The 24011-nt window shown below is 42.6% G+C and overlaps 1 long non-coding RNA gene across 8 annotated transcripts in view; it reads left to right on the top strand.

The window, feature by feature from the left end:
• Positions 1–24011, top strand: part of LOC131393078 (uncharacterized) — a 38108-nt gene that overhangs the window by 779 nt on the left and 13318 nt on the right. The window contains exons 3-8 of one of the 8 annotated variants that reach the window (XR_009215854.1): positions 480–847; positions 1133–1272; positions 1640–1918; positions 8211–8404; positions 12418–12674; positions 14186–14428. This is a non-coding gene — a long non-coding RNA (uncharacterized LOC131393078). Of the gene's footprint in view, positions 1–479; positions 848–1132; positions 1273–1639; positions 1919–8210; positions 8405–10883; positions 11910–12417; positions 12675–14185; positions 14429–24011 lie in introns of those variants that run through there. The other 7 variants (XR_009215850.1, XR_009215852.1, XR_009215851.1 and 4 more) reach the window with 7 other exon arrangements.

The following is a 24011-nucleotide window of genomic DNA, read 5'->3' as shown; positions in this document are numbered from 1 at the left end:
AAGGCCTTAAAAGGTCTTCTGGTATCTGTTTTTTTAAAAAATCCTTTTGTTTACTAGGAATTACCTAAAACATAAGGACACTCCTCCACAATCGATATATTTTTCCTCTATTGCCCCAGCACCGTTTTAGTTCTTACACCATTTTTTTTTGGGCTCATGGCTGAAGCGCGCTGATTTGAAGTTGCTCCTCACTGAGTTACCCCCTGGCTCTGCGGTCTAATGCCTCTGCATCCTGTACCTCAAGGCCGGGGTTAGGATGGGCGACTTGGATTGGTCTTCAGTGGTGATGTTTGTGTGAATGGGCTTGTTTTTTGTCAGACCCAGATAAATTTCATCTGCCTTTGCTCTCTTTGGAAGGGTTCTTATATAGGAACCACTAAGTGGCTAAAGTGCCACTGGGTGGAGAATTCTCATTTTAAAGATTGGTGGCGTTAACAAATGAAATGTTTATTACTTATTGACCTCTTATGATATGCTAGACACCGTGCTTGACGTCATTCATCCATCCATCCCTCCATCCATCTATCCATCCATCCATCCATTCATCTTGTCAACAAATATTGCCTGTCAGGGACCAGCCTGCATCAGCAGAGGAAGACAAATGAGACCCAGCCCAGCTCTTGTGGAGATGCAGTCTGGCGGTCTCTGTGGAAGAAGGAAGGTGTGAAACTTATCACCAACTTGGGAAAACAAGACAGACACAGTTACTGACCAGTGAATGGTGTGTCTCTCAGAGCTGTGCCTGTTCATAGGAGGAACTGAAATCTGGTTTAGAGTGATCAGAAAGTGCGTCACAGAGAAGATGGGATCTGCTTTGCATCTTGGAAATTGGGAAGGATCTATAATGGTAAGGGGAAGACTGGTCTTGCCAAGCGAGAGGGAATGATGGCGTTAGAGGCTTCAAACTGAACATAAGTGTGAGTGTGGTTTACCTGGGATGATGGGTTATTATTGGGGGTTTGGGGGTGATGAGTTTGTATAGTCAGGCCTGGGTCAAATTATGGCAGGCACCGAATGGCAGCCTAAAGAGTTTGGGCTTTGTTTGATAGTGGGGAGCCACTAAAGGGGCTTTCTACAGCATAGGGATAAGTAAAATGTGACTTAGAAAGATTACTCTGGCTTTGGTGTCCAGGATGTATTGGACTATGGCAGCTGGTTAAAAAAGTAGTGCTGTGGTATCATAGTGTGAAGGCCTGAACTTTGCTGGTCCCATGCCGGTGAGAAGAGGAGACAGGCGTGAGAAACTCTATGAAGAAAGCGCCTCCTCAGAGGGTATGTTGTATGGCTGGATTTGGGGGGGGGGGCGAGAGAGAGAGAGCTGGGAGGCATAAGTAATTCTATCCTGGAACATTTTGCCCTTCCCCTACTGCTTTCTGATTTTCCTTCCACCTTGGTGTTTATTTGTCTGTTGTGCATTCAAGGGAAGATGTGGTTGGCAGCCTCTAAAATGACCCCAATGATCCCCACATCCTGATATTCTTGCGCTTGTGTGATCCCCACCCCTTTAGTGTGGGTTGGACCTAGTGACTTGCTTCTAACAAATAGAATATGGCCAGTGAGGGGATGCTACTTCTGAGGTTAGATTACAAAAAGACTGGCTTCTGACTTGCTCACTCATGTTCTCACTGGCTTGCTCTAGGGGAAGTCCACCATCACGTTGTGAACTGCCCTATGAAGAGGCACAGGTGGCGAGGAACTGAGGGGGCCTCTGGCCAACAGTCAGTGAGGAACTGAAGCCCACAGTCCAACAGCCTGTGAGGTGCTGAATCCTGCCAACAGCCATGTGAGTGAGTTTGGCAGCTTCTCCTCCTCCAGTCGGGCTTTGAGATGAGACCACAGCCTTGGCCCACACCTGCGAGGGACTTTGAGGCAGAGGCACTCAGCTAAGTCATGCCTGTATGCCTGACCCACATACGCTGTGAGACAATTAATGTTTGTCATTTTAGGTTGTTAAGTTTTGGGATAACTTGTTATATCACGATATATAACTAATACAGAGTGGTTTGGGTGTAAAGTGATTGGACAACAAAAAACTTGCTAGAAAAATGAGTTTAACGAAGGACAAGTCTGAGCAATCTTCCCTTGTTTCTCTCTTGAGCCTCCTGTGAATTGTATATGATACTTCTCGGAAATTTTTTGCCAGCTTTTGGGGACTGGTTTACACTAGTATCTGCTACATGCTGAGTTTTGTAATTTATCTTTTGAGTACTCAGATTTTGCCATTTAAACTCAGTCACTACTTTGTAGAAAGAATTCTCCAACGACAAGGTCATGATGTAACTGTTAGAAACAAGTCTGTACTGATAGCGATGCCACCACCCTGGTGGCCGTTCCAGCCCTGCCCTCCTCGAGGTGTATGAAAGGACTCAAGCCGGATGGCTGGAGTCAGTGACTTGGGCTTCCAGAAAGTTCTGTCTCCTCTCCCAGGAGCCACTTTAAACCACTTTAAGCCACTTTTAAACAAGGCAGTGGTTCAATATTGTAACATCAGTTTACTCATCCAGCTGAGTCTCAAGTAGAGGTTATTTCTGCAAAAAACCCTGAGGATGGTATGGCAGCCTAAATATTATTCCCTTCTAGCTGAGAGGATTTTAGTTTGCAACATAGTAAAGAATGGGCTGGAATCTAGAAGTGATTTAGCATCTTTACAAAATAAGACTTGGATACATCGCCATGTTTAGCTGATAATCAGGACACGTATACATTGTTGCAGTTAGAGTTATGGAATATAATTGCAAATTTCTACTCTAAGCCTTCCACAGTTTCTCCACTGACTGTAGAGATAATAATACCAACTTTGTGAAACTATAACCCACCTCTGACTTTGTAAATATGGATAACATTGCTGTCAATTAAATTATACCACTGGGAGCCAGAGAATAAAGAAAGTGTTGCTCATCAAACTACTAGACTTTTACACTTGACTTTAGATGAAAGTTGAGGTCCGTCAGGAGTAGTGCTTGGGTCAACATGGTGCATATATATTATATATACACATCTATATTTATATGTCAACTATGTATATGGCAAATTTATTGCAGACTTGAACTCCTTTTGGTAGTAAATAGTTACAAATACTGTTGGTGACAACAAGAATCTTATACATTCTTAATAGGAATAAATTGACCTGCGAAACAGTAATTTAAAGCATGTTAGTATACTGTCTGTGTGATAAAACTGTCTAGCAGCAGTATAACACCTTCTTCCCCTTATGATTAATGTTTAGGAAGAGAAAAGGGATGTAAATATTTTTATTGTCTTATTATCTTTCTTGGAAAAGTGACAGTGGTTGAGTTTAATTAAAAAAGAGACTCTCCCGTAGACCAAATAAAGAAATCCGTTCAATGGAGATGACAGTGGAAAATACCTATTTAATTTGAATAACACCTGCTTCTGTGGAAATGTGCATCTAATACGTAGCCTGCATTCACTTAGTCTGATTCATGTGCTGTTTTACCACGTTATTGAAAAGAAGAGGGAATATTAGCTCTCTCATTTGAGGATATTAAACTCCTGCTGGGGTCGAGGCGCTGCGTGCGTACCCCACTTCCTACCTAGACTGCAGTTGGGAGTTACCTGGAGGCGACAAGGAGAAAATAACATGTTCCATTCAAATGAGGCATCCCTGGAATTGTTTGATGTTCTTTGCTTTAATTGAATCCATCTATCCCATCTGCCACTCTTCTCTCTAAATTTATTTCCCTAACCTACTCTCTCTGAGAATTGTAATTTGGGGGGAAATTTGTTACATACGATGTTACCTTTTATGAAAGCTCCCTGCATCTGGAGGGCAGGTGTGCCGTCTCCCTCACCTTGTTAGACGCCTGCCTCTTCCCTGCCCCCTCACATGTGGGCTGGGATAAATGACCCCTCATAGTGACAAGAGTAAGAAAGAAAATAGGAATTCCAGGCTTTTGGTTATTGGTTGCAATATAAGGCTCTAGCCATGTGCCACGTCTGAATAAACATGGATTCTGTTAATAAATATAACTACAAAAACATGAAATTTGTTTCTGACTGGGGCAGAAAAGCCAAAATGGGAGTGTGTTATCTCGAGGTAAAGCTGCCTTGAACCCCGGAGAGAGTCACCTGTGACTCTGATCACAGACTCCCTGGAACCGCCCTGATGCTGCAGGTGGGGGGGACCTCTGTTCCCCAGAGGGTGGCTGGGCCGGCCCATCCCTAACCACTGCTCCTTCTCAGGGGTTAGGCAGGAGAAAAGACAGCTTCTCTTTAGCATTGTTGTGGAAATCACTTTTGGCCCTTAACCTAACTATAAAAACAAATTTAACATTCATGTACACATATTAATTGGAGCAAAGCCCATCGACCCCTCCAAACTGACCATTTATTGTGTTTGAGGACGCAGGGCAGGTGGCGGCCAGAGCACAGGCTTGAGATTGGCAGGCGTAAATTAGAATTGCTCTTCAGTCATTTGCTTGAGAACCGTTCTTAGTCCAGCTGAACCTTGGTTTCCTCATTTGTTAAATGGGTACTAAGGTTCTTCTCTTTGGATTGTTGTGAGCATTAAGTGAGTGCCTGGGTATTGAGCCCCCAGCAGAGGGCCTGGCACACAGTGCACGACTGTAATGTTCACTATGATTATTACTGTAGTTGCAATGTATAGTTTAGACCATAGCTGCCAGTCAGAAATAGGCCAACCCTCTGACGCTGGGAGGGTTCGTGTGGTTGCTTCTGACAAACGTCCTTCTCCTTAGAAATGAAACTAAAGCTCTTCTGTGTCCTTTGTATGGGGCTGCTGCCTCTGCGTCAGTGGTGGAGATCTCTGTCTGAGACTTCCACTTCACATGGACTTCAGGGCAGGGTAAATATCCGTTTATTGGGAAGACCCTATAAGACCTTTTTGTTCTGCAAAGGAACTGCAAAATCCAAAGTCTGGTTGGAGACAAAGCTGCCTTCGCGTGACAGTGTAAACAGTTGTCTTAATAGTGAGCAGAGTGGGGTCTCTGCAAATAATTTTTTTCTGAGAAAAATTTATTTATTTTCTTTTGTAAAAGAAACCTAGTATTGAATTCTAAAAGTCATGTATGAATGTGTTCTCATGAGATAGTGAAACAATAGAGGTGAGAAAATTCGCTTTGAATATCCCCTTCAAATGTGGTCACTCCCCTGCTCCTGGTCTCGGGGCATTTTTTCATGTCATTTTCTATACATTTACCTAGCATGTATGTTTATCATTTACAGGTCTAGATGATATTGGTGTGTGTGTGTGTTCTTCTTCTTCTTCTTTTTAAACATGAATAGCATCATTTTGTGGATTTTTTTTTCATCCCTGGTTGAGAAAGAAGACTTGCACGAGCGTAAACAAGACTGACAGGTGCCACAGAACTTTTTGTGGATATTTTTCTGCAACTTTTTTCACATAGCTATTACATGTCATTACATGCAGAAATACCTCATTCTTTTAAACTGCTGCATAGTCTTCCATAAAAAGGTTCCAATCGGTTTATCTATTATCTTATTGATGGATATTTAGGTTTCTGGGTGGTCAACATCTTTATTTTTATATATGCTTCCTGGGCACATGAGGGAGTATTTCTACCCAAAAGTAGAATTGTTGGGTATGTGCATTTTAAATTTTAATAGTTCTGCCACATTGTCTTCTGAGGTAGCTGCCAAACTTATACTCACACTAGCCGTGTAGGAATGGGCCCATTTCCTCATGTCCTAATTAATACTCAATATTTTCAAACATTTTAATTTTTGCCAATATTATGGTAAAAATATCTTATTTAATTTGTATTTCCCTCATTTCTAGTATATTTCTGTGCATTTGTTCTTATGTTCATTGTATTTTCACTCTAAATTGCTGTTAATATCTTTTAATGATTTGTTATTGGTATTTTTAGATCTTTTTATTGATTTTTTAGGAATTCTCTATACATTCTAGATCTTTTGTCTGTTTGAAAATAATGTAATTTTCCAGCTTGTTGCTTTTCCTCTTTTAAGCTTGTTTATGGCATCTTTTCGATACATATTTTTTTCCCATTTGGATGTAGTCAGATGTATTAGACTTTTCCTTGAGGCTTTTTGTTTTTTGTGTCTTGCTTAAGAAGACCTTCTCTTCCCCAAGGTCATAGAATAGTTTCTTATATTTTTTCTTTATGCATTATATAGGTTTTTATTTTTACCTTTAGATCTCAGACTTTTTTGGTTAATCGTGTGAGGTAAAAAATTAATTTGTGATTTTTCCAAACACGTTACTAATTTTCCCCAGGCATATATTGAATAGCGTATCCTTTCCATAGAGATCCATCATATACTCACTTCCCAATACATAGATCTGTTTCTGAGCTCCCTTTTCTGTTCCATTGCTTGAACTGTCTTTTGCAGCGCCAATTCCACAGTCTTAATTACTCTTGTTTTATAATATATTTTGCTGTCTGTTAGAAAAAAGCGTTTCTTCTCTGTTATGGGTTTAGAATACTCTGTCTTAGTCCATTTGGGTTGCTGTAAAAAAATATCACAGACTGAGTGGCTTATAAACAACAGAAATTTACTTCTCACAGTTCTGGAGACTGGAAGTCCGGGATCACGGTGCTGCAAGATTCGGTGTTCAGTGAGGGCTTCCTGGTTCATAGACAGCAACTTCTCACCACGTGGTGGAAGTGGCACACGAGCTCTCTGGGGTCTCTTTCATAAGGGCACTAATTCCAAGCACGAGGGCTCCACCCTCAGACCTAATCACCTCCCAAAGGCCCCACATCCTAATACCATCACCTTGGGGTTAGGATTTTATTATATAAATTTAAGGCGGGAGAGAAGGGGAAACACCGTGTAGACCATAGCACTCTATCTCTAAAGAAGTATTTTTTATTCCTGAGAAGTGTATTCTGTGTGTCATTGTTTGACATTTGTCGTAGGACAGCTCATGATGGGCACTGGGCCGTGTCAGAAGATCATTGGAAACAGGACTTCACTTCATGCTCACAGGGTACCATAGAGGTGGGCCCAGTGGCTACAGCCAGCTTGGACCCAATGAAAGTGTCCCCCAAAATGATTTTCCAAACAAATATCTCAACTTAGGAAATGAATTGTTGAGAGAGACTGTCTTTCAAGTATCTGGAAGGGCCGACCCCTGTGGGTGGTGGTTGAGACTCTATGTGGGTATTCCCATCTGTTAGCCATCCCACAGGGAGAAAAAGGAGCCATGAAAAGTGAAGGTTGGAGGAGAGGAGGGAAGACCTGACACAGGGGCTGGGCCCTGGACTTTCCATAAAGCCAGGACTGAAGGTCTCCCCAGGTGGTGGGAACGAGGCAGATGAGAGCCTCTTGCTGGCTGGGAGCAGGGCCAGGGAGCATCCAGTAGGGGAACCTGCCTGGGACGACGGAGGTATGACTCTGGAATCCTTCAAACCCAATATCTAGTGATAACATCTTCTGTGTTGTCATTTCTCTTGCTTCCGTCAAGTTTTATCTGGTCTTAGATAGCTGTGTTGTGGGAAATTAAGTTATGGGCTTATAGTTGTATGGGAGCCACAGTAGTAAGGCTGAAAGTTGCCAGCTTTACCTCATGCCAGCCCTGTGTGTTAACAGCACCATTATTCAAGAGAAGGTCGCAGTCCCCGAACTCCAGGAGGCAGCCAGGTACAAAGTGAGTGGGGGGATGCCTAGGCTCTGATGTCTCAAGTCAGCCCCAGCAGTCCCTTCACCTTTCCTCCAACCCCAGCAGTCCCTTCACCTTTCCTTCAGCCCCAGCCTGATACCCTCAAAAGGAGGAAATCCTGACAATGAGAGGCCGGAGTTTGGGTTATATTTATATGACAGGAAATAGAAGCCTTTAAGGTCGTGAAACAGTTGCTGCAGAACTTAGAGCAAAGCCCAGGTCTCCATTGTTTGGAGGCCAGCTTATTCATAGATTACACTCCCCAAGAATGATGCTAAGGACGTATATGTAAACTTCCATGTGGACCAGCGGTTCTCAATCAAGAGCGATTTTGCCGCCTTCCCCCTCCCCTCAACCCCACCTCGAGGACGTTGGCCGTGTCTGGAGATGTTTTGGGTTGTCATGACTGGGTCGAGGTACTACTGGCATCTAGTGGGTAGAGGCCAGCGATGCTAGTAAACATCCTACCGTGAGATGTTCGGGACGGCCCCCAACAACAAAGATTTATCCTCAAAATGATAGTCATGGGATGGATGTAGACCAATTAATTTCAGGTTGTCTTTTTTTTAATTTTCATTTCCAGAGAATGACCACCTAACCCTCATCAACCACTTTGCTGTCGTGGGCTTCTTTCATCACACAGAAACCTAGCAAGGGTATGGTGGGAGCTGTGACACCCATCTTCACGACGAGAAAAACCCAAAGTCCTTTCACTTTCAATACATGAAGGCCAGATTATGTTATCGGATGAATACTATTTGCAGAATCAAAGAAAACGTAAGCTCTCTATCTTATGGATATAGTTATTATGTGATAATCAAGTCCTGTGGTTGTCTCTTTCTTCTCTGAATCCTTTACAGAGTGCTGCTTTCCTGTTCTAACGGGAGGGTTGATCAGTGCTAAGACACCTATGCTAGATAGCTCTCACTATTCCCAATTTATAGATGATGAAATTGAGGCTCAGAGGTGAAGTAAAATAAAGCATGGTGCCCTTCCACTGGTTTCTTGTATTCCAAAGTTATCAAACATCTGGCCAGGGCTGCTGTATAGGTTGTGTACTGCACAATTGTGCCACTTTTAGGGGAGCACCATTCACATCTCAGTCATCACAGTGACAATTTTCCTGGCAGATGGTACCAAAGTGGCTTGTTCTTACAAAATTGGGAATATGAAGACTATTTTCTAACAGATGGAAGTAAAGTTTCTTGAAGAACTTGTGCCTTTTCCTAATGCTCGCTAAGTCCTTCTACTAGACGGACTAGCAGAAGGAATGGGATTATTGATGACTCTTTGTGTCTGTAAACAGTTTAACTGGGAGTTTTACTTTTTGTTTGAACAGGGGTCACCCCCCCTTGCGGAACATGTGTATGATTTTAAGTATTGTAGAGTGATGGAGGGTACAATGAGTGCATTCGAGTTGGCAGATTTCCCAAGGAGACTCATGTGTGAGAAATACAGTGCCTTGGGTGATGGAATAAATAAAATGATCTTGGTATCTCAATTTGGTTGTTCACACTTCAGTTATGGCGTTAGTCATCCTAAGCTGGGCTTGGAAGAAGAGACATTGACATGGATATCAGTTTAATAAATTTGGCAGTGGGAGGTGCAAAGAGTGTTGTTTTAATTACGCATTGACCCATTGATTGATTTAGCAATGTGTGTTGTGGGGTTTGTGATTGATGCCAAGTAATGGCAGATGCTGGACTCTTCGGAGGGCGAGGGCAGATGTTGGAGTATTGATAGACTGATGAGCTCCATGTTGGCCCCATAAAGGGAGAATCAAAATACAAGTAAAATATTGTAAGGTGGGTGTGATGGTATTGCAGGCGTTAACAGAGCCTGTCCGAGCTTTCATCCTTCGTACCTACGGAACCATCTTCAACACAGACACTGCTCCCCGACAGAGGTGTCCTGCTCTAACTTGGTTCTGAATCTTTAGTGTGCTCCATTTCCTGATGTTTTATGGGGGAGGAAATCCTCACCAGTTGCCTTAGTTGAGAAGGCTTTAATTTTTCCACCTATGCAAGTACCTTGACATTCAGAGACTTTGGCTAATCAACAAAAAATATTTCTTATAATGCCTAGTAACTACCCAGGTCTGAGCGGGAGGTGGAGTATATGAAGGAATTACACCCTCATCTTATAATAGGACTCACCTTGCCTGGCCACGTGCCGGGTGGTGTAGACTGAGTAGTTGCCTTCACGAGGAGCGTACGTCTAGTTTGAGGGAGACATATGTGCAATCAATAATTGGAGAACAGGATAGCCCCTGAGAAGGTGCTGATCTGATGTGCAGAGAAGACATGCCATAGGTGTCTGAGCAGGACAGGTCACTGTGGGGGCCAGCGAGGGCTTGGGGGAGAGGAGAAATCTGAGCAGGCCATAAAAGCCTGGGCATAAATAGCCAGTGGGCAGTGTGGTGGATGGGACAGTAGTCATGTTAAGAGCCTCGAGTCCCATCATAACAGTTCCCTAAAACAAAGCTCTTAGTGGAAAACAGGTAAGTCACAAGGGGATTTGGAATCCTGAGGGTTTAACAGTGTTACACAATGTTTCCAAGATTAAAATCTACGGTGTGAGATAACCTGGGTAATAATAGTGTGTGCTCTTAGTGAAGTGGCATAGTTCTTTGAGAAGGGCTTCTTATCAAGAACAAATCTCTGGAATTACGGCTCTGTTGATCTGAATGAGGTAGTTAGGGGAGAACCTTGAACTTTTCGAGATTCTTTCGCCATCTGGCCAGGATGTTTAGCAACTGCACCCAACTGTACAGATAAAGGGTAGTCTGTGCACTTCTAACACTCCAACGTTGGGTCATTTTCAAAGACATGTTGAACTGGCCTTTCATTCTAAGTAGGCTGACCAAATGGCTGAGTTGGCCTGGGGAGTCCCGGATTATGCAAAATTATTAGTAGTTTCCCTTTCAGTCTCAAAAGTGTCCTGGTTTGGATGATCAATCATATTGCTACCCTAATTCTAAGCAATCCACTTTGGACTTTTTTGGCTTACTCTGTGAATTCTCAGTGGCTGAAAGGGATACTTCTAGCTTGAGAGTGTTTGCCCACATGTGCATTCTGTCTTTTTGAAATGGTTGTATTTTTTCGCTTGCATATAAAGCAGTCTTTGCCAAAAATCCAGAAGGAAAACAAACAGCATAAATAAGATGTTATCGTAAACCTAGAAATGTGTGAATATTTTGATATCTATACATATATATCTCTATATATCAATATATCATATATTTATATATTTTTAGATCCCCAATCTCCAAACCAAGCCACTTTACTTAGAGTAGCATTCCTTATATACGTATATAGATACGGATAAGCCAGCCCTGGTGGTCTAGTGGTTAAGATTCCGTGGAGCACCGTCGCCCAGGTTTGATTCTGGTCAAGAAACCACACCACCTGTCTGTTGATTGTCATATTGTGGCAGCTGCGTGCTACTGTGAAGCTGAAGGCTATGCCACCAATATTTCAAATACCAGCAGGGTCACCCATGGTGGACAGGCTTCAGTGGAGCTTCCAGACTAGAAGGAGTAGGAAGAAGGACCCACACCCACTGCTGAAAAAACTGGCCATGAAAACCCTAGGAATAGCAGCAGAACATTGTCTGATATAGCACCAGAAGATGAGAGGAGAGGATGATGCAAAAAAGACCAGGCAGGGTTCCACTCTGCTGTACACAGGGTCACTAGGAATTGGAATCCCCTCCACGGCACTAACAACAGAGATATGGACACTACATGATATTATGTATTTAGAACTATATAATAACATAGTCAAGATAGATAAACATAATCACGTTTTTAAATAATCACTTTTAAAGACTCATAGTATTCTAGTGAATGGTTGTCCTTAAAATATGATATATTTAAATCCTCAATTTTGGACATTTAAATTGTTTATTTATATATTATTAACAATGTTATAATAAATGTTTTCTGTAGCTAAATCTTTTCACACATTGGTGATTATTTAGGATGCTTTCTTATAAATGAAATTAATAAGTCAAAGGGGATATGTATTTAACATTTTGAAATTGTCAAACTTAGCCAGTATATGAGAATTCCAACTCATGGCCTCATCTGTGCTGTATCTATTATTCTTTTTCATCTTTCAGTCTGATAGGAAAGAATTTCTTCTCTTGGTTATTTCAGATGTATCTCTGATTATTGATGATTCATATTTCTTTTGTAACAAATTTCTCATTTTTCTATTAGAGTGTTCACCTTTCTCCTATTGAATTGTGAAAGCTCTTTATATATTAAATAAAGTAACCATTTGTGTTATAAGTTGCAAGATTTTTTTCCTAATTTACTATTTGCCTTTTAACTTTGTTCGTGTGTGTGCATATGTATGTGTAGATTCAGAAGTCTATCCTTTTTATACAGTTACACCCATCAGTCTTTTCCTTTATGGAGTTATGTACTTTTTTAAAGGACCAGGTTTTCAACATAACTAACCTGAGAAATTTTCATAATCTTATCTGATGCTCGCAAACCCCTTGAGTTCCTTGTTTCAAATTTTACAGTGTCGCCATTGTAGATGGATGAGGCAAACTTTTTGTTTTTCTTTCTATGGTTCAGTATATCTCCCAGAAAGGCTTTAGTCACTTTACAAATTCACAGATAAGTTACTGCAAGTAAGAACTGGCAACGTGCATTTTTTTCCCTCAACCACAAACCACGTATGCCACCCTTCCTGAAAAGCTGTGATGGGAGTTAGAAGGGACTAGTTTGTCTAGATTCTTTGCAGAGTGATTCATTGTCCCATTGATGTGCTTTATAGTTGCACCGATGTGTTCTCAGGAAAACTGTGGCACCAACGCAAGGTTCTGATACACAGTCAAGGAAATGCCACAGCCTGTCATCGTTGCCCTAAAGCAAGCAACTTACCCTGGAATGGTGTCCCTGGGCTTCACGGCAGAGTTACTACTCTGTGGTAAGGAGGGTACTCCAGGCAAATGCAGGTCGAGCTCTAGTTGGGACCGTTGTGGGTGAGCTTGTATCCAGGCGTCTACACTGGTGTGCCGGCTTGAACCACAGGTGAGCCTCAAAGACCCCTCCTTCATCTTTCAAGTTAGACCTGCGTATCCTACTTTCTTCTTGGCCCCTCATGTGCCTGTCTGGCCCTCTCAGTGTTTCATCTAGGGGGTGGGGACAGAAGAGAATCCTCCCCCACTTGCATACCTCATGGACGTTAACTTGGTTGTCCTCAACTCCCCCCACTTCTATCTGAGGCCCTTCTTCCTGCAGGGTGAGGGAGGGGAGGTCTTGAGCACCACTGAGGGTTGAGTGTAAGATCAGTGATCACTACCACCGTGATGCTGCGTTGGGGTCACCACGATCGTGCTGCTGAGACAGGGCCACCTACCTCCCTTCTCAGCTGTCAGAGCTTTTCCCCTGCTGCTTCGCAGTGGGGACTCCAGGGGCCAGCCCAGGTGCATTCTCAGGGTACTAAACCCCACCAACTGGCAACTTCTTGAGAGAACCCCATCATGGTGGACGTCTGGGGATGGGAACCAAGGTCCTGTGTCAGTAGGTCTTTACTCTCTGATTTTGCCAAGCAATTATTAAAGAGTATCACATGCCATAGCTGTAAAATAATCTGCTCCTGTCAGCAGGGAGTCAGGTTTATGATGCCGCTCAGGGGCCAGACCCAGGATTTGAAGATGGTGTTTACTGTGGAACGACCCTATTACGGACTTGAGTGGGCCCTTCCCCAGATGCTATACTTCCATATGAAGTACATCAGGGGTCCCCTAAATCTGGGGAGGATAAACTATTTCCCTTCTGTGTAATCAGTGCTGTTTGGTCTCCCTCTCCCCATCCTCTTATTCAGTATCACAACAGCCAAAGAACTAATTTGGCTACAACACAATCCTGCTCAGAGTGCTGGGGAGGGAGAGAAATCAAATATGAGCAAAGCCCAAACCCTCTTCATGGGCAAGGCTCCTTTGTGGATAATTTGAGTCTTGTTACGCATTCGTCGATAATCAAATATCCTCCCTGGTGGGTATTGGCAGTACGTCGGATGGAGATCACTTATGAAGAGATGCTGTGTTTTCCAAACCCATTCTGGCTTCTCGAGAGTCTGTGCACTGGGGAAGCCAGTTATACTATTGTAATCACAGTCCCATTCTTTTCTCCTTTGAGGGCTGGGATGGGGAGTGGTAGAGCAGAACAACATCTTCTGTGCATTTATTCATTCCCGAAACATTTACTGAGCTCTCCTGGTGGCAGGTGCCACCAGAGAAGTGGGAAAGGGAAATCCTGGAGACACGATATGTCTCGACTTTGCAAAGGCATTTTGCAGAGTCACTAATGACATCTGCAGGGGACTGAAAGTGGCCTCCAAAGATATCAGGTCCTAAGCCCTGAAATCTGTGAAGGTGCTGCCTACGGTAAGACATACCTGATAAAGTCTTTGCAGAGGGGATGAAGATAAGCATCTTGAGTTGGAGAGATTATCCTGGATTATCCAGTTGGGCCCTAAATGCCATCGTGTGTATCCTTTAAGAGAGAGGCAGAGGGAAATTTTCCAGTGTCACATATAGGGGAGAAGGCGATGTAAGATGGAGCAGAGAAAGATTTGAAGATGCTGACCTCGAAGAGTGGAGTGATGTGGCCACGAGCCAAGGAACACCAGAGCCACCAGAAGCTGGAAGAGGCAGGGGACAGATTCTTCCCGAGACTTCCAGAGGGAATGTGGCCTTTTGACACCTGGCTTTCAGCCCAGTGAAACAGATGTTGGACTTCTGGCCTCCAGAATTGTGAGAGAATAAATTTGTGTCGTTTTAAACCCCTAAACTTGTGGTAATTTGTTACAGCAGCCCCAGGAAAGTAATACGACATCCTTGTGGATAACACGGAGACCTGGGTCTAGCAGACAGTTCAGGTAGGTGGCATCACAGATACCTGACTGACTATTTATTCATTCACTCGGCAAATATTTATTGAGCAACTACAATCTTCCAGGCACAGGAGATAGAGCATGAATAAGGCTGACAGTGTTCCCACTGACACTGGGGTGGGAGCAGGGAGCAGGTAAAAAAGAAGTAAATAAAAATTATAAACAAGGTAACTTTTGTTATTGATAAGTGATTTAAAGAAAACAAAACAGGTAATGTGGAGTTGGGGAGGGGATGATTTTAGATTGGATAATAGGAGGGCCTTTCTGATGACATAACCTCAGAGCTGAGTCCTGAATATCAGAAAGAGTTTCTATCCGGAGAAAGCTTTCCAAGTGGAGGGAGCTGTAAGTGCAAAGGCCCTGAGGTGGGAATGAGCTTAGTGTGCTTAAGTTTAATTGGGCACAGAAAGACCAGATTCCCCCAAGTCAACATGGAGAGCCATCTCTTACGGCGGGCTGCAGGGTTTTGTTGGAGGCCCTGTCCTGTGCAATTTTCTTTGCTTATAACTAAATTGGAAATAACGTATAAGCCATATTTATCAAGGATGTGGGTAACTTAAAGGTGGTCAGACTTGTATTTGGTTAGATGTCAGGGATTGGGTTTTAAAATACCTAGGCAGGCGTGAATAAAACCCCAAAGATGACATTTGACGGGGACAAAATGTGAACCCCTGAGTTGAGACTCAGAAAAATTATTTGCCTAAGTCAGGAGGGGCACCCGGCCTGAGTGCAGTGCTCATGCGGAGGCCCTAACGCGCAACGTCAGCCAACGACCTTTGGGACTGCGAGAAAAAGGTGAGGCACTTGCACAACCTTTTAAAGTCTGGAGGACAGCTCAAGGGAGGGGGAGCCACGGGCCTGTTTCTGGAATTCTGAGTGGGGCCCACATTGGACGGGTCGTAGAAACAATTCATTCATTCATTCAATTAATGAATGTTTTATTGAGCACCTCCTATGTGCCCAGCACTGACTAGGCCATGAGGACACAACACTGAATAGGGTAGAAGCCTTGCTGACCCCAGAGAGCTCACATTCTAGGGGGAGGAGAGACACTATGGACTCAACTATGTAATAATCATCTTTTTCTCTGTATTAGACTTTTTTCAGATTATAAATTATTTTATGGTTATTTTATATTAACTATTATAAGTTTATATGCTATTTTATTATAACTTTATAAGTTATAACTATTATAAGATTATAAGTTATTTTATTATAAATAAAATAACAAAATAAACATTATAAAAATATATAACACAGAAAAGATAAATCCCCCATAAATTCATCCTCCTTCCCCAGGAGGTACTGTCAACAGGTTTGTGCATTTTCCTCCAACTTTTAAAAATATGCATATAATATATTTGAAAAGCATAAAAATGGAAGCACACACTTTTTAATTTGTTTCTTTAGCTTAATATATCTTAGACACCTTCCCATATAAATGTAAAGAAATCTACCTCATTCTTTTAAATAGCTGGGTCATACTCCATTTTATGAATGTACCACAGTTTATTTAACTAGTGTCTTATTGATGGATATGTGTACTGTTTCCACTTTTTCACTGTTATAAACAATGTTGCAAAGAGAATTACTCTGCATATCTTTTTACATAACTGGTGGAAGTATTTATGTCTAAAGGATAAATTCATAGAAGTGGAAATGCTGGGTCAAAGGATATGAAAAGTTAAATGATAGATGCTCTCCTATTTCTGACCATTCAGGTCGGACCTGAATGAGAGTGCAAATCACAGTGCATGTTTTCGTGCAGCCTCAACAGCACAGGATATTAGCAATAATTTTAATCTTTGCCTGTCTGAAAGGCAGAAGACAATAATATCTTGTTTACATGCACCATTTCTGGCCTACAACCAGTCATGCAGGGATGTGTAGGGCACCTGTGTAAGGCAGAGAGGCCAGAACTGCTGAGGTCTGAAATTAACCAGGGGGGGTGTGGTGAGGGGTGACCAAGGCATGCGAGACAGTTCACACAGCACGTGCAAAGGCCCTGTGGGGAGAGGGAGCCTCGCAGATCAATAGGACTGAAAAACTTCCCTGGGGGCAAAGAGCAGAGAGCAAGGAGGTGAGTGAAGAAGAGACAAGGGCCAAACCTTGCAGGGCCTTGGGGTTCCTCTCAAGGGTTTTGGTCTTTAGCCCAAGAGAAAAAGGAAGCCAATGGAAAGATGTGAACAATCGGACATGATTAGATCAGCATTTTGAGCAGATCCCTCTGGCTGCTGTGTGAAGAATAGATTAGGAAGTGGGGAGAGTGGAAGGGAAGAGAACATGAGGTAGATATTTGGGGAGTCCGGGTAAGAGATGGTGGTAGCCTGGACTAGGGTGGAACGTGGGCTAAGGTAGAGGCTAGACTCGGAGAGAAGTGGGTAGATTTAGAAGTTATTTAGGCCACAGAATTGACGGGAATTGATGCTTGAACAGGCCTGGGTGCGGAGTGTGGAAGAGGGTGGTATCGTGGAAGAACTGGGTTTGCAGGGCAGAGCGGATGGGAGTCGTTAGGCTGACGAGATGTGACAGAAGCAGGTGGTGATTAGCCTGAAAAGTGAAGGTTCAGGGGAAGTAACGTCTGTGGAGAGCGGCCACCATGCCCACAGCCCCACCTGAGACGGGCTGGCCGTGCGGCTCTGCTACCCGAGCCACAGCCGAGTGGACTGGGAGAGCGCCTGAGCCGTGGCCGTGATGTGGTCCCCATGAAAGCCTGCCCGTGCGGGGGACAGTGCCAGAGGGGGCGCTGAGACCTCCTTCAGGGAGTCTGAAGATGAACTCCAGCGAGCGGCCGTGTTTGGAACTGGGGCACATGAGAACGGTCATACATGCAGGCAGGAAGTGGAAGTCATGAGGAAGCCAGAGTCGTGAGGAAGGAAGGGGGAGAGAAGAGGAAAGCTGGGGTGGGGGAGTGGCTGAGACCCCCAGAGCACCCGAGACGGACTGGGGGGCCCTGGACCCTGAGTGTGGCCATGTGGTTAAGAGCCAGCTTTCAAGCGGAGCAGAGCCGGGGGTGACTTCTCGGCTGATTGGCTGGGTGACCTCGAACAAGTCACTCAGCAGCTCTGAGGCTCTGTTCTGTTCTCTCAACTATAAAGTAGACGCCATGGTCTTTATTTCTCAGGCTTGTTGTGAGGGTGAAAGAGACACACCTGAGAATGGGAGGGGATATTTGTGACACATAAAACCACCAGAGAACCAGTATCCAAAATTAAAAGTTGAAAAAACACTCCTACAAATCAACAAGGAAAAGGCAGCCAACCCAATAGAAAAACAAGAAAGACTCGAACAAGCACTTACACAAAGAGAATATTAACATGGCCAAAAATTACGCGGAAATATGATCAACCTCATTAGGAATAAAGGAAATACAGTGAGATTCCACATGCAACAACCCGGATGGATCCCATAAACGCAATATTGAGCAAAAGTGGCAAGATAGAGATGAATGTAAGAAGTATGGGTCAATGTATTTAAAGTTCAAAAAAACAAGCATTAAAAGTACAATTAAATACTACACACAGCAGATTGGCAAAATTTTAAATATCTGATGATACAAGTGTTGGTGAGCATGTGGAGTGACAGAAAATCTGTATGCTCCTGGTGGGAATGTAGGTTAGTATAACCATTTTGGAAAACAGTTTGGCATTATCTAGTAAAACTGAAAATATGCACATCCTACCACCCAGCGATTCTATTCTCAGGTATACCTATCTAAGAGGAACTTCTCATGTAGCACACTGGAATATATACAATATATACAAGCATGTCCATAACTTTGTTTATGGCCTCATGCTAGAACCAACAAAAATATCCATCAATTGTACAATGAATAAATAGATTGTGATCTAGTCACACAATGGAGTACTATACAGCACTGAAAATGAATGAACTGTGCTATTGGGAACAACATGAATGAATCTTGTAAACATAATGTTGAGCAAAAGAAATAATACAGAGCATATGATTTCACTTTAAGATTCAAAAATAGGCAAAACCAAAGTATAAACTATGTAATGGAGTTTATATTGTATGGCATATATTGTTGAGCAAACTATAAAGATAAATAAGGAAGTGATTATCACAAAAGTTAGAATAGTGGTTGTGTCTGGAGGCGGGGAGGGTCCTGAGACCAGACGGAGATACCCGGGGTAGGGGGGTTCTGCAGTGCTTGGAGGTGTCCTATTTCTTGACCGAGGAGGTAGTTATACAAGTGTTTGCTTTGTGATTGTTCATTATACTGTACATTTGTTTTGAACATTTTAATCTAAGAGTATTTTATTCCACAATTTAAACAAGTTTGAAAAAAAGATAGCTAACACTTGTAAAACGCTTGGCACAGTGCCTGGCCCATATTAAGAGCTCAACAGAAGGCAATTTTATTTACTGTTATAACCCAGTTGTTAGAGCCATGTTGTATCCTAAGCAACCTTCCAGCTTCTGGACTGAGCTCTAGTCTCCATGAGGCTTGGCTTTAAGGAGGAGATTCTGGACTCCTCTATTTCCCAAGGTGGACCCCAAATCAACCCCGTTCCTTAAGACAGCGCTTCTCAATTGATGTGTGGGGGTTACTGCACTGCCTCAAACTCTTCCCAAGTGCGCTGCCAAATTTTGGCAACGTGTAAAACTTTTTTTTAGCATCTCTGTTGTTATGCAATTCCAGAAAGTGAGACTGCTAAACTGAGTACCACGTGACGAGGTGCACAGCCAGAGTCCAGCCTGCTGCAGGTCCGAGGTCAGGGGTCAAAGGTGGAACCTGATGCCAAGGAAATGAGAACACGTGAGAACTTGGCTTTCTGAGAGTCTATCAGGGAAGTAAATTCACACCCAAAGAGTAGTGATGCAAAAGGGGACCAGGTGAATTCCAGGATAACTGAGGATGCCATTTAAACCCTTCAAGTGTGTAGCCCCAAAATCTAGTATTCCACAGAAGGTTGACAATCACTGACTAAGGTAATCTGAGAATGTCTCTATTCCTTGCAAGCCTAATAATGGAATCACCCTTCCACAGTTATAGGAAGGGTTGTTGTGTGCAATAGCTAACTACAATAATAACTAATGATTGTGGAATGCTAATCATAAGCCAGGTATTGTGCTAATATCTCATCCTCATTTCCACCCTAGGAGGCAGGTGCTATTATCATCTCCATTTCAACGGATACAGCTGAGGCACAAGGAAGTCAGTAACTCGCAGAAGGTCCCACAGCTGGAAAGGGCTCGAGCCAGGACGAGGGATCATTCTTATTCTCTGGTTCTAGAGGGAGGGCATAGCGCAGTGTTTGGGAGTTAGATGGAGGCAGGTTTTGCTGACAATAAGCAAAAATGTCCTAACAGTGGAATGGGGGAGGATTAGGGAACAGCAAGCGCTCTCTCTCTCTCTAAGCAGAGACGGCAAGACAGTTTATGAAATGTTTTAGCAGAGATTCCTGCATTGGGTGGCAGGTTGGACTAAATGCCTTTCCAGGTCCTTTCAAAGAACCCAAAACTTGTAAGTTTGGGTCTTGGTAGAGCTTCCAATAAGGGGCTGGATTCTTTGCTTATTTTCTTTTTGAACATGAACTTCCAAACTTCAGTGCATACCCTGATGTGTAAGCTGTTGAAGTACACTTTCAAGTTGATGTTTATGGACTTCCTCAGAACTCTCGAGGCACAGGAACATTATTTTCTCTATGGGGTTGTTTTCTTTTAGTTTTTTAGCTGACAGTAGTTGTAAAGGGCCTTTCTGACAGGCAACAAAATAACTTCCTAAGCTTTAGAAGAGAAATAATTTGCATAAAACACTCTCCCACACTTCTTTCTTTAATTTCAGACTAGAGGTATGCATCTTTTCACAAGGACTTCCCTGCCACGCTGCCCGTGAATGGCGCGTGTAGTGTGAAGACTACATGTGTGCCGTTAACAGTGATAGCATTTGGGCTGTTTAGAATCTGCCGCTTAGACTGAAATGACATGTGTGGCTTTGTTTCCAGGGTTACAGAAACATCTTTGGTCTATTTCCATGACTGTGTCCAGTGGAAACGCACTACTTCCTGCTCTTCAGAAAGCAGAGCTCTGCGACCACCCTCCGGGATAATGGGGGCGTCGGTGGTATCTCTAGCTGGAGTTGGCTTTGGTTGAGGCTTCACTATTTTCTGATAAAACTGACTTGGTTGTAGTTGATTATTTGACCTAGGGGTATAAAATTGACCTTGATGTTTTCCATGGGCAGAATATAAGGGCTGAGTTGCATATAGTTGTTTTTAAGGTCTTTGAGTAATAACTGTTTTAACTAAAGGTATAGAGGCTTAGAGATTGTCATATGTACAACTTAATTTATCATCACACCTACAATTAAGTAGTTAATTAAACTGTGTTAATTAACTTGAGTTTATTGAACATATACTATTTTTTACATAGACAATTTTTTAGAGCAGTTTTGCAGCAGGTTGACAGCAAAATTGAGTAGAAAGTACAGAATTCCCATATACCCCCTGCTCCACACACGCATAGCCTCCCCCACTAACAACACCCCCCACCAGAGTGGCACATTTGTTATAATCAATGAACCTACATTGACACACCATTATCACTGAAAGTCCACAGTTTACATTAGGGCTCACTCTTGCACATTCTATGGGTTTGAACAAATGTATAATGACATGTATCCACCACTATAGTATCATACAGAATAGTTTCACTGACCTAAAAATCCTCTGTGTTCCACGTATTCATCTCTCCCTCCCCCCAACCCCTGGCAACCGCTGATCTTTTTACTCTCTCTGCAGTTTTGCCTTTTCCAGAATGTCATATAGTTGGAATCATACGGTATGTAGCCATTTTAGATTGGCGTCTTTTACTTGGTAATGTATATATTTAAGGTTCTTCCATGTCTTTTCATGGCTTAATACCTCATTTCTTTCTAGCGCTGAATAGTATTCTGCTGTCTGGATGTACCACAGTTTATTTATCCATTCACCTACTGAAGGACCTCTTGGTTGCTTCCAAGTTTTGGCAATTATGAATAAAGCTACTATAAATATCTGTATGCAGGTTTTTGTGTGGACATAAGTTTTCAACTCATTTGAGTAAATACCAAGGAGCACAATTGCTGGATCATATGGTAAGAATATGTTTAGTTTTGTAGAAAACTCCCAAACTGTCAAAGTTTTGCATTCCCGCCAGCAATGAATGAGAGTTTCTGTTATTCCACATCCTAGCCAGCATTTGGGGCTTCGGGATTCTGGATTTTGACCATTCTCATAGCTGTAGTGGTATTTCATTGTTGTTTGAATTTGCAATTCCCTAAGGACATATGATGTTGAGCATCTTTTCATATGCTTATTTGCCGTCTGTATATCTTTTTGGTGAGATGTCTGTTCATATCTTTTGCCCATTTTTAATTGGGTTGTTTGATTTCTTAGTGTTGAGTTTTAAGAGTTCTTTGTATATTTTGGATAACAGTCCTTTATCAGATATGTCTTTTGCAAATATTTTCTCCCAGTCTCTGGTTTGTCTTATTCTCTTGAACATATACGATTTTAACAGTGCTCTGTTAGATGTTGTATGAGCATATAGAATATATTGAAGACAGAATTTCTCTGTTTTCTGTTGCCTGTTGGGAAGTACCTATTTCCTGGATGCAGAAAGATCCCCATTGCTTCTTTAATTGGCTGCTGGTGAAGCTCTTATTTGGATCGTGGGAGTGGTAAACATTCCAGAGAACTGGTATATTTGGGAAACTTGCTTGGATATTGTTTTATGTGGTGACAGTTCCACAATAAGTTATACTCTGGAGTCTTATGTATAGAAAAGCTTGAGACACTGAATTGTTTGGGAAGACAAAATGTCATTAGTGTTCTAAGAAATATTAATGACTGATATTTATATGTTCCTTTACATATCACTTTCACTGATATTACCTCATTTGAAGATTATGAAGTAGTGAGGACTTACCTAAGTAAGAAATATGGTAGTTTGGTCAAGAGAAAGAAATTTTATTTATCTGGCTTTTTTTGTTTCTGAGAAAGATTAGCCCTGAGCTAACATCTGTTGCCAATCCTCCTCTTTTTATGCTGAGGAAAATTGGCCCTGGGCTAACATCCATGCCCATCTTCCTCTACTTTATATGGGACGCCGCCACAGCATGGCTTGATAAGCGGTGTGTAGGTTCGTGCCCGGGATCTAAACCTGTGAACCCCGGCCACTGAAGTGGAGTATGTGAACTTAACCGCTATGCTACTGGGCCTCTATCTGGCTTTTTTTTTAAACTTTGGAATATTTAAAAATATTTAACAGGAGGGGATCATTTCCAAACAGTATAGAGTCACAGGTAGGACACTTCACATGATTTCACGTTTGGAGTCAGCATGTGCTTATCCTGAATGGCATAATATCAGCCAATGAACATAACACGCTTAAGCTTCAATAAGTATTAAACAAAACTCTTCAGTGTGTCCATTCATAGGCAGAAAATAGGGCCCCCAAACCCAATGTGAACTGGATGTCAGATCTGTTCTGTTTGGATGCACCATATTGCTCTAATCAACGGGGGCCAAGGTCATTTTGGAGCCTAATGTCCAAGTAAAATCTTAAATGAAAGGGAAACTCAAACCTTTAGCTGAGCAGTAATACAAACAGTAGTGAGACAGTGTAATTGTCAGGCTGACCAGGAGCCAGAGCCAGTATCTAGGATGTGTGCTCTCACACTGTCCGGTCCCCAAGAGAAAGAAACGATCGAGGTGCCCGATGTGCCATTCCCCTGGGAAAGCCAGAGTGAGGGAGGGCAAGATGGGGCAGGAAAGAGAGGGGACAATTGTGCCTCCGACCAGGAGGATATGCTGGGTCCCCCAACTGCAGATCCCTCTTCTTGGTGAGAGTGATACAAAAGTTCTTCAAAATTTCCCAGGCTTTGAGGTTCCCAAAGATAAGGATTGAAAAACAGTTGCAGAACATTACAACTAGAAGGAATCTGTGGCCAGCGCTCTGCAGTGCAAAAATCATGGGTGTGGGACCTCTGCACACCTGGGGTCCAGGCCTACTGTGTCTTTGTTAGTTATATGACCTTGGGCAACTTGTCTAAACCTCTGAGCCTCGATTTCTTCATTTGTAAAACTGGAATAATAATTTCTGCTCTTTAGGACTGTTACAAGGATGAATGATAATTTACGTCAAATATCTGGCCCATAGTAGGGACTCAATAAATGTTAAGTGGTTTTAAAAAATCATTCAGGCCTTATTCGTGTGTTTAATGATTCCGCTGTAAGGAAAGCCCAGGTGCACCTTCAATACGCTTCCGCTTCTACTGCTTTCCTCGGAAACGAAATACTGTGCATGGTGTTACCTCCTTCAGAGTGCTATTAAGCATGTATCCACTAGGACGTCTTCGCTTGCAAGTAGAAAAACCCCCACTTCAAACTAGCTTAAAAAATACAGTGAATTTATTGGTTCATGTAACTGGAAAGTCCTATAATGATGTCAGATTCAGGAGAAGC

Source organism: Diceros bicornis, chromosome 3, assembly GCF_020826845.1.
Source record: "Diceros bicornis minor isolate mBicDic1 chromosome 3, mDicBic1.mat.cur, whole genome shotgun sequence".
Lineage (NCBI taxonomy): Eukaryota > Metazoa > Chordata > Mammalia > Perissodactyla > Rhinocerotidae > Diceros > Diceros bicornis.
The sequence above is the reverse complement of the archived record's forward strand: the minus strand, read 5'-3'. Positions and strand labels throughout refer to the sequence as shown.